We start from the raw sequence: 8,213 nt of genomic DNA, 5'->3' as shown, positions 1-8,213 counted from the left end.
GGATGGGAAAGATGGGATGGGAGCTGTGTTGTCATAGCAGGTTTCCCTTTTGATGGCATCTGAGGTCTTGGTGCCATGGTGGCTCGTGTCTCTGGTGGTGCCACTGACAGCTCCTGAATGGTGGGGGATGGTGGTCCCAGGAGTGACAACAATTCCCTCGCTGCCTCAGACACTTTTGGTGTGGATAGCAACACCAGGGTAGTTGTGCTCTGAAGGCTCTCTTGGTGGAGAGCCCAAAGGTGCCGGACTCAACAGCGCCCTTCCTCGGGCTGGAGTCAATGGTACCGTGCACACAGCTGGTGTCTCTGAGTGGCCCAGCACAGGTTGCACTCTGCCAGCATCTCTGTGTCTGACAGACCTTGAGATTGGGGATTACCTGCAGTCAGTTTTCCTCTGCTTCTTTCTCGGCACCGGCAATGGAGAGCGGTGCTGAGAATCCTGTGCAGGAGTGGTCTTCTTGGCACCGGGGCTGACTGTCAATGCTGAGAGTCCCAGGAAGCAGAAGAAGAGTCCTTCCTCGGTGCCATAGAAGCAGAACAACACTGTCTCTCTCTTAGAGACACCGCGGCGCTTCTGACTGAAGTCAAAGTACTTAGTGCCAAGTTGGTGTGGCTTGGCTCCAAGGGGGGACGAAGTGCTGCCTCCACGAGAAGGAACTAGAGTCTGGTGTCCCTGTCCTTCTTAGTACAAGGCCTGAGCCCCCTTCAAATCCTGCAATGCTCCTTCAGGTGTGACTCCCCCAGACACTTGAGGCAGCTGGAATGGGGGGTCACTAACAGGCATCGGCTTCTGGCAAGATGCACATGGCTTAAACCCTAGAGACCAAGGCATGCCCCAGTGTTGGGAAGAGGCTAAACCCACTAAGAGGGGTCTGCTAATCTAACTAACTTTCTAACTAAATAACTGAAACTTAACCATTACAAATAATTATGTACAAGAATAGAACAGAGTCCACTGAGAGAGGTACTTGCGGAAAACGCAAGGATGAGCTGAAGTTCCAGCAACTGTCATGGTGGTAAGAAAGAACTGAGGGGTCAGCATGTTGGCAGGGCCCTTTACACTGAAGCTATGAGAGCACGACTCCAGGGGGCACCAGAGCCTCCCCGACAGATACCACTGATAGAAAAATGTTCTGGTGTCAGTGCTCAGGGCAAGCACACACCAACATTGGCATGGACATGAGCAAGCAAACACCCGAAGAACAAAAGTAACATCTCCATTAGAGAGCAGATATGTGTGTCTGTGTCCAACTGTCCTCTATAACAGGTTGAATCTGAACTGAACACAAAATGGGAGTTGCCTCCCATAGACGCTTTGTGGTTTAAAAGTGCAAGACACAGAAAACAAAAGGAAAATACTGTAGCAGAGTCCAAGAAAAACAAACTCACCCTCTCAAAAAGCATTTGTCTAACTATGTACTGCCATCACTAAGATTACTGCTGATGATAAAGGGAGTGGGATAAAGCAGTTTTGTCATTAGTTGTTCAGGGGGTGGCTAGATACACTCCCAAAAAGACGTAATTTGGAACAGCAATGAATGTATCTGAGGGTTGACCAGGATGGAAATGCCTTTCACCCAAGGAGAAGTACTCTCTGCAGAATGCAGTATGGTACAGAGAGACTGGGGACCTTGCTGAAATAATAGGGAGTCCCTCCCTTTCCCCTCCTCCTTTTCCTCCCCCATTTGCATTCTCCCAGCTGCACACGCTGACCTGACCCAGTGCTCATGTTGCTATCCACCCAACTGGCCTGCAGTATTGGCTTTTAAAATGTTTTTAAATGGCAAGATAGAAAAAAAATTGGCTGCTGTGAGCACATTCCTATGGGTAAGTTATAAACTCCTGAAGAAGAGATTTTTCAAAAAGGAACAATGACAGACCCTTAGCTACAACAGTGCTCATGCACCCTACATATATATATTTAGAAAGTGTGAGAGCTGGTGTGGAGCAACAGTCAGTCAAAACAGGCCACCTGCCCAAACCCGTCAGCCTCTCCAGTGCCAAAACATACAACAGAAAGATCTGAGGAGATGAGACACAGACAGTTCCTCCTCCTCCCCTGGCAACCCTAATCTGTCAGAATGAGACTTTTCTTGCCACAGGGATGTTGCCTGTCTTTTCCCCGATCTATCACTCTGTCTCTTTCTCCTTCTCCCTTTCCCAGGCAGCTCTGCCCCACTGTGGTGGCTTTTCAGATTGTGTTATTTCTTTCTGTGACCTGTCAGATCCTCTGTCCTGTTTTCACTTTACTCCAGTTCTGTGGCCTGCATGAGACTTGTTGCAGCAGGGATGTTTTCTGACCCAATCCTCTAACTCTACCCATGTTCTGTGGCATATCAGAGTCTTCTTCTCACTTCCCCTCCCATCCCAGTGACCTGTCAGATCTCCCCACCCCTGGCAACACATCCCATCTCTGAGGACTGTCTCTTTGAAACGACTGTTTCAGCAGGAATGCTTCTCTCTCACCCTCAAGCATCATCACTACTTCTCCCTCACTTTCCCCCTACAATTCTATTCCTTATCTGTCACCTGTCAGATCCCCCCACCTCACTCCCTGTGACCTGCCAGATCTCCCCATCCCTGGCAGTCTTACCATATTGCCATGGCCTGTCAGTGGTTGACATCAGTTGCAGTAGGATTGTTTCCTCTTCTCTCCTCGTTAGTCTCAGTACTGCTGTGTCTGTGATCAGCACTTCATGCCTGGCCAGTGTCACTCATGCAGTGGGAGTCACATATTTGCCTCTGCAATTTTATTCACATAAGCAGGGCTGCAGGCACTGAGGTAGGTTTCCCCCTTCAGCTTCACCCAGCTACCTTTAACCAGAGGTGAGGGACTTCTGACCCACTGCTTCCTCATCTCTCTTTCTTTTTCCCCTACTTCATCTACAGAATCCCTGGCCCTCTCTGTGCCTATCAGTGCAACACATTAGGGTAGAAAGTCCTGGAAAACCCAGTTTGAACCAAGATATATGGGCCTCCCCTAGAGGTGATACCTCTCTGGAGATGTTCACAACCCCAGTGATTTTCCTTAATCACCCTCCACTGTTTATAGTTCCTAGAGGAGCCATGATAGCCCTCCATGATTGAATGCACTCCTGTATTCACACCCTACACACTATTGTAATAATCTTTGTATAAATATGCCTTGTGAGATATCATTTGAAAACTAACAACTTGCTGGTCAATAATATCATGGTGAGATGTGTGAAACAACATCTTATGTAAGGTTATGAACATAAGCTAAAATTATGACTGAAATGTGTTTACCAGATAAGTCTAGGGAGTGAGTGAACCTATTCCTCAAAGATAAAGGACAAGCTGATGCTTCTAGCCAGGTGTCAAAGTTGATTGGTAATGACTGGTCACGTGGCCATTCTTTGGCAATGAAGGGGAGCAGAAAGAGATCATTTTAGAAAACAACAACATGGAACCTCTTTTACCACGAGACTCTGTGTCTCCATCCTCACAGTGGGAAGGAACTTAATCTAGCAGTAACCCTCAGGAAAACGCATTTCAAAGTGAGGGGCAAAAACACCGCAGGTATTCTCTCTCTTTCTCACCTATGAAAACAAAGGAACCAGTCTTTAGGAGAGGTTCTGACCTGAGAATTTGGTCAGCCCTGTTGCTGGGAACATGTGGTAAAGATTTTACCTTGAGCTAAGTCTAGTTTGTTAAGTTTTAGCTGGTAGAAAGAGTTTGATCTTTATTTCTCTTGTAACCATTTCTGACTTTAGTGCCTTATACTTGTACTCACTTAAAATCTGTCTCTTTGTAGTTGAATACATTTATTTTATTTTTTAATCAAAACAAATTCAGTTTTGAGTTTAAACTAACCTGTTTGGTAACACCAATTAAAGTTGCAAACTGTTTTATATTAATCCCTTACAGAGGCAATGGACCTTTAACATCTGAACTGTCTAGGTGAGAGCTGGACAGCACAGAATATAAATTTTTGGGAAAAGTAAGGACTTGGAGCATGTTGGGTCACCCTGCAAGTAGTAACCTAAGCTGATGGAAGCCAGAGCGTAGCTGGTGTATTGCTGACAGGCTGCTGGGATCAGAGTTGCTCTACCAGGGTTGTAGCTACACAAAGACACTCAGGGTGTGACCTGAATGCTGTTGTGAGCAACAAAGGTGGGAAGCTACAGTAGCAAACCATTGTGAGGCATCCAAGGTTGCAGGGTAGGTGGTGACACAACCACTCACTGCTCTGGATTGCACTTTGGAATGTGACACCTCCCACCCCCCCGAGCTGCATACAGTCCCTGGCCCACAATGATAAATAGACCATTCATAAACTTCATACAGTGTGGTTCCCAATATAGTGCATGTAGTTGCAATATCTGTCACAAGTAGTTTAGCCTTTGGACAAATTTTTCATTCATCTACAAATCTTACTTGGGAATAAGACCTGTCTTGCATTGCCTTTTTGAACCAATATGAGTGGTATGGCAAACATTCATTCTTTTGGAATCCAAATAATTTATAAAGCCTTATCACAATGAGATCTTATTTTAAATTAAGCTAATGGTTTGAAAATGAATTTGATTGTCTCAGAAAGAATAACTAAATAAAATGACAGTTTATAAATCTGCTGTAGGATAGGCATCTATCATTTATAACATAGCACTGCCATAATAATTAATGAGCCACTCAACTCTGGTCCTTAATGCTGCTGGAAACAAGCAGATTCCATAATAGATACTTCTGTGGGTAGGTTGTGGGATGTATCTGGAAAGAACAGTATCAGCCAAGATATAGGAAGTTGTTTTTTTCACCACATTTTCCTGTGTGGTGGCCATTTCCCCAGACATTTTTCCACCCACAGAGGAGCCTGCTGGAGATGGCATAGTTCACGTCTATCCCTCTGGAAGAAGTGTTGTCATACGTTTGACAAGCAAGACCAAAACACTGCTGCAATAGCATCCTTTAGCTAGGAGGACACAAAAAAGGTTCTCTTTCAATGGTACAACTCTGTTTAACCAGCAGAAGTCCCTAGAATTGTATCATTCCAGCCTCTGCTAGGTGAGCACAGTAATGATCATTAAAAAAGTACCATAAGTAGTCTACAGTAATAATTCAAATCACTGCTATTTACAACAGCAATACAGCAGTGTCTTGCGCTATTACTGTAGAACACTAGAACTTTTGTCATTGGTTTACTAAGAGGAAGAGACTGGAACTGTTGGTTGAAATTGCTCATATGGTAAGGTAGGTGCACAGGGACCTCTTCTCTCAGTTGCACCATTTTACATCAGTGAACTCCACAGCTGCTTTACACTAGAGCAGATAGAGGAGAATCACCTCTGTCCTTACTGCCTTTGTGGCTCATGTAACCACCCTGTGTAAGATGATTCTCATACCTGCTGGTTGCCTTGCCTTTTTTTGGCACTTCTCACCCTAGAAGCTGAAGTCATCTTCCTCTTCTGGACCTAAGCTGTTCCTTGTTTGGTCAGGATTTTTTCTTCATTTTTTTCATTTGGAAACCTTGTAAATTGTCACTAATTGGGGTTGTGCTTGCTCCATGAGCTTCCTTCTCAGAGGACACAAACATCATTTTTCTCCCTCTTCCTTGCCTGTTCACACAGACACAGTTAGTTTAGTGCAGACCAAAGGGATTGGGGAAGCTTTTCAATTTCAGAAACGCTCTGATCTTGCCAGACTTCAGTGATGTCATAATTGATTAATCTATTGCCAGCTTCCTCTGGATCTCCCAGGAGTTGCTGCAGCTCTCATTCATCATGGAGCCCACATAATTGAAGCAATCCACTTGCATTCTAAGCCAGCCCCTCAAATGTGACACTCACTGGGATACCTGTTATATTCTGATGCAATTATTCTTTCCATACAACTCCCTAAACTTATTACTTATCAGATGTAAGATCCATTCCTCTCATCATACCTCTAAGTGCTGATCACCACTCCACATCCTCCCCCAAAATAGATCTTTGGAGTACACTCCTTAGCTGAAACCAAATCTTTCTATAAATCCTGTCATGTCCTTTTTCTTTCCAGTCACAAAGGGACATATATGAGAATGAGACTGTTAACAGTGATGTCCATTTGACTGAGGGTTTTTTTTTACAGTCACATTCACACATTTAAAAGACAGGGTTTCAAAAAAAATCTTACAGTAAAGCTTGAAATAACCTACACAATGGTCATTTTGTAATACTTATATTTTAATTTTAGAAATAAATCCCAACTCTTGGGGAATGAGTCCATGATTTAAAAGAAACAGAATAATCTGTGGCAAAGAAGCCAATAAATTAATTTTCTTTTTGGTCACTTGATGTATAAAACACTTCAAACAGAGTGAGTCTCTTTGTGCGAGCTCTGCTCTTCTAGGAAAATAGGAATTACCATACCTGTACTGGCCAATGTAGCTCAGTGTCTTTTCTCCAGCAGTGGCTAATACTGGAGGCTTCATAAGTAGGTCTAACTTCAATTACATCAATAGATTTCTTCCTGACCCCAGCTGGTGATCATCTTATGACCTGAAGTATAAGAATTGGCAACTCTTGCAACAGTGTAAATGCAGATGCAATTCTTACTGATATAGTCTGTAAGCCTTTCTGGACTGGTTTGTTTGTTGAAATGCAATACCTGAAGATTCTTATTTCTCCTAAGAGGTCTGTTGGCCCAACTCCTCTAACTCGCCCAGCCCCTGAAATTTAGGAGGTGGTTTGCCTTTAATTTAATTCTGTTCTTTCTTGTACAGGATGAGCTCTCTGCCCTGAATGTATATTGGAGGCTGTCAGCACTGTATGGAACGTTCAGGAATGGAATCACACAAAAGCGTTACTTCATCTTTCAACAAAGGAAGTGATGTGTGGAGATGAGGTTTCAACTGAAGTTGTATCAGGAATCAAAGTGATTTTATATGCAATCACTCCAGAGGAGAAACACTTGCTGCAGTAAGTGTAGGATCGGAAATAATAGGCACTAAGGAAATATTAGCATGCTAGTGCATGGACCTTGTTAAACCCAAAAACTAGATACTGAGAGGTACTAAGCCCTTGCAACTCCCATTGACTTCAAGGAGAACCTAGAAGTGCTCATCAACTCCCAAGATTTGGCTCTGAGATTTAGTTAATCAAGAGGCCCAGACTAACGGAGTGAAGATTAAAAGGTGTCTGAACACAGGGAAGTGATTTTCTTGGATTCAGGCAGCAGTCAGCTCAATTCAGGATTTGTAACAGTAGTAGCTGTTCCCCTGGAAATGAAGGTCATGACTTCTGGTTTTGGGAATATATTGCTGACTTTGGCTTCTCTATAGAGCAGCACTGTGGAATTTGGGGAATGAAAAGATACGCTGCCAGTATTGCTAGCAGATAACAGTAGTGCATATGGCTGACTGCAGCTATGGAAGAAGGCAAATCTCTTACTTCAGGGCACTTTGGATTTCTGACTCTGGCAAATAGTACGTTGAACAAAGAAAATTATCACATTTGATTTTAAATAAAAGATTCAATTTCCTCACCCCATGGAGGCATTACAGTGTGATCCTTTCCAGGTATGCAAAAAGCATTTTGGTGTTCATGACTCTCACAAGGGGTACACGATTACCACCAAAACTGTCTTAAAGACATTAAGCAGAAGTGCGCTACCTCAGAGTATTATTTTCAGTATTTCCAGCAATGGCTGCTGCACACCTGCTCACTGTAGTCTTTTCAAACTAGCTCCTGCACTGTTGTTATTGGCTACGTACCAAGAGCTAGCAAGGCAAAAATTTATTCACTTAAGTCCAAACTCACTGTTCCCCTGTCAGTTTCCCATGATATATTACTTCAATGTGTCCTATAAGCTCTTGTGGAGAAATATAATTAATTGTGAGCCACTGCTTAGTGCTAGGGGTTGAGAACCGTTTAACATGTTTACTCAAAACATTAACAATTTTTCTTCCCTTGTAACTTCCAGCCTGAAAGGGTGATGGAAGTTAAGCAAAGCATCTCATTCCAGACACTCCAAAAACCATCCGTGCTGGCAGGAACTAAGAGGAGAAACAGACAGCTAGATTCCTCCGCCAAGTCCACATGAATGCAAGATCCTGCTGACACAAACAGGAGTTGGGGGAAAGAATGAGGGACACCCATCATGTACAAAAGAAACCTCAAGCCTCAGAGCAATACAAAAAAGTAGTAAAAAAAAAAAAAAAAAGAGAGAAGATGACTTTCAGGGGGGCAAATGACTGTCTCTAGAGAGTATAATCAT

The sequence above is a fragment of the Emydura macquarii genome, unplaced genomic scaffold (assembly GCF_026122565.2).
Source record: "Emydura macquarii macquarii isolate MOO-44397 ecotype Brisbane River unplaced genomic scaffold, CSIRO-AGI_Emac_v2 contig_719, whole genome shotgun sequence".
In the NCBI taxonomy this organism is placed as follows: domain Eukaryota; kingdom Metazoa; phylum Chordata; order Testudines; family Chelidae; genus Emydura; species Emydura macquarii.
The sequence above is the reverse complement of the archived record's forward strand: the minus strand, read 5'-3'. Positions refer to the sequence as shown.